We start from the raw sequence: 2,909 nt of genomic DNA, 5'->3' as shown, positions 1-2,909 counted from the left end.
GTCAGGGGCTTCCTAGAGTCAGTCTTACCAGTTGGGGCCCAGGGCAGCATGACCTTCCCTTGACGGCCAGCACCGGGCACATGGCAGTGTCAATGAGGTAAACAGAGTTCCTGCTGAGGATCATCGGGCCATCCACAAAATTCCTGCATTTAGAGTTTTCAGACACCACAGCCTTGAAGCCTGTGGCCCCCCGTGATGAACCACAGCACACCATAGCAGGCCCTCTGTGCTGCAAGGCCTCCCAGGAGGTAACACTGAGACTCCACCTGGACAAACACGCACAGACCTCCTGTGGCTACTTTTCCAGCAAAAGCTCTACACTGCCCTCTGACAGTCAAACCTTTTCTGAATTACAGCGGGCAATTTCTGAATCTGCCAGCCCTTCTCACCAATAACATTCTGTGTTTTGGTGGCTAAGATAATGATTTTGAAGCAGCGTCATTTGTCTGGAGTAGTAACCGAGGTTTGTTGCCTCATGCCAAGGAAATCAAGGATGTGGACACGTAAGAAGTGAGGTTAAGAGCAGAGGTTTAATAGGCAAAAGAAAGAGGAAAGCTCTCTCTCCTGCAGAGAGGGGCTTCTGAGCAGGTCTTTCGGTTTCAGGGTGAAATGTGCCGGGTTTTACAGATGAGCTTGAGGAGGCGGTTTCCATTGGTTGGACCAGGTGTGCTATTTACATAGCTTGTGAAGAAACTGGCCACTCCACCCTAATTTTTTATCATGTAGATGGGTTCTCTACCTGCCTGTGCCGTTGTTGCCTGTTCCTTTATTGTGCACATGGTTGACAAAGAAAAGGGAAGACGGAGCCTCCATGTTGAACATGGCTGGCCCCCGGATAGCCTTTTCCTATTGGCACAGCTGCCGGCGTTCACCGTGCAAGCTTCCAGCTTGTTTATCTATGTTTGTAGCTCGATTTTATAGGCTGCTCTTTGTTAGAAAATAAATGATTTGGGGGCTGCTTTTTGTTAAGAGAGAAGGCTTGCCGAGGACTGTCTTACCCTCACTATCTGCTTAAATAATTCATTTTAAGCTCCTGTATTAATTCCTGTCCTGGTTGACGTAACTTGGACCTCAACTCCAGAGTAGCCATCCTCAGCCAGCTCTCGAGTGAGAACTCTTTCAGTTCCATTTTGAGGATGCCATCAGTGACAAACTTCCTCTTCTTGGAGATCTGCACCCCCATCTTGCCACCGTGTGCCTCCAAAATGAAGGGCCGATGTGAGAGTTTCATCCTATTAGCAGCAGAGTCCTTCTCTTGAGGGCAGGAATCTGCTTGTCTCTGAACAAAGATAGCCCCTTTTCTCCTGTCTTGGTCAACCAGTGTCCTCCACTTACTTGAAGTTTCTGCTCTTGAGTTTTGTTTATGTAGGACCTGTATGGAAGCTCCTTAACGCTCCTTGCCCTGTTTCTACACCACGGCACTTCTATTGCAGCCAACAGTCTCGGTCTGCTAGATTCCCCGTTTCTCACTGAGAATCTATTTTTGAAGCTGGCCTCACAGTTCTTAAGTCCCTCCCTGCTGGGATGGCCAGCTTGTCCTAGGTGACTCAGAACTTTTCTAGTTTCAGCACTGACAGTTTTGCATCCTGGGAACCCCCTCAGTCCCAGGCAAACCAGGATACTTGGTAACCCCCACCCTGTCTCTGGAAGGGCTGCCCTTGAATCAAGTGCCCACCTCAGGCCCATTGGCCAAGAGAAGGTGATCTGGGTCACCTAGTGTCCAGCAAGGCCTTGGTCTTTCAGTAGGGGTGGGTGGCTTCTCTGGGAGAGGGACCATGAATTGGGCCAGCAATGATCAACCTCTCTAGTTAAAACTGTACTTAGATGAATTACTCATTAGAAGGGAAGGAAGTGAGGTATTATAAGTATACATGTATCAGTTTGATGCAGTAGAAAACATTGAATTGGAAGTCAAAATGCCTGGTTTCTGCTACTGAATAGCAATAAAATCCCAGCATCAAACAATTCATCTTTCTGAGCCTCAGTTTCTCCATCTGTAAAATGAAAGGTTTAATTTAGGGCTTGCTTCCTTTTTAACTTATGTTAGAGTTACTCCATATTCTTCAAGACATAATCTGCTATCATCATTATTAAATTCTTCCCTTTCCCCTCCTCCCTTCTTTCCTGTTCCCCTACTCTCCCTTCCTTCCCTCCCTCCTTCCTTCCTTCCTCTCTCCCTCCCCCCCTTCTTCCTTCCTCTCTCCCTCCCTCCTTCTCCATTCCCAGCACTAATCCCTTTCTTCCCAATAGGCCACGAGATCAATGTGAAAGATATTTGTCCTTGAATAGGTATGTAGTTTTATAAGATATGAGTATTATTTTGTGTAATTATTTAAAATTTACATATATTACATTATGTTATAGTCCTCATTTGCTTCCTAACATTTCTTACTCAGCACCATTTAAAAATACTTCCGTGGTGCTGGCTGTTGGTCTTTCAGGCTCCTTCCAGAATGGCACTTTGTGAACCTTGTTTAGCATTGCAGAACGCTCTGTTATCCAAAGTTCTTCTACTTTGAATCAAATTATTGGTGGGCTTTTTAGAGGGGACCAAGGGGACAAGAAAGTATTACTCCAATGTTGGACAACTTTGGTCTGCATGAAGGGACCCAAATGGATTAATATATAGAGGACATTAAAGAAGAATAAATGAAGTACTGGATGGCAAGAGCTGTTGTGAATTCATCTTTGGCCCTTACTCTTGAAACTATGAAGCCATCTATGAAGCCAAAACTATGAGGCCAAATTCCCATGAATGATTCCTGGAATAGCTTACCTCCTATGTGGAGCTGGCAGACATTCTCCAAGAGGAGGCAGGAAGAGTTCCTGGGCTGTCACTCATATATCATCAGGCACAGAAAAACTGCTTAAGACCTCAGCCAGAGATTGAACCCAAATTAGAAGACCTG

The 2,909-nt window shown here is 45.8% G+C and overlaps 1 pseudogene; it reads right to left on the bottom strand.

Moving 5' to 3' along the window:
* Positions 1 to 158: 158 nt before the first annotated feature.
* Positions 159 to 1,183, bottom strand: LOC105524199 (annotated as a pseudogene).
* Between the last annotated feature and the right edge of the window lie 1,726 nt (positions 1,184 to 2,909).

Source organism: Colobus angolensis, unplaced genomic scaffold (assembly GCF_000951035.1).
Source record: "Colobus angolensis palliatus isolate OR3802 unplaced genomic scaffold, Cang.pa_1.0 Scaffold49, whole genome shotgun sequence".
Lineage (NCBI taxonomy): Eukaryota > Metazoa > Chordata > Mammalia > Primates > Cercopithecidae > Colobus > Colobus angolensis.
Note: the sequence above shows the minus strand (reverse complement) of the source record. Positions and strands in the feature narration are given on the sequence as shown.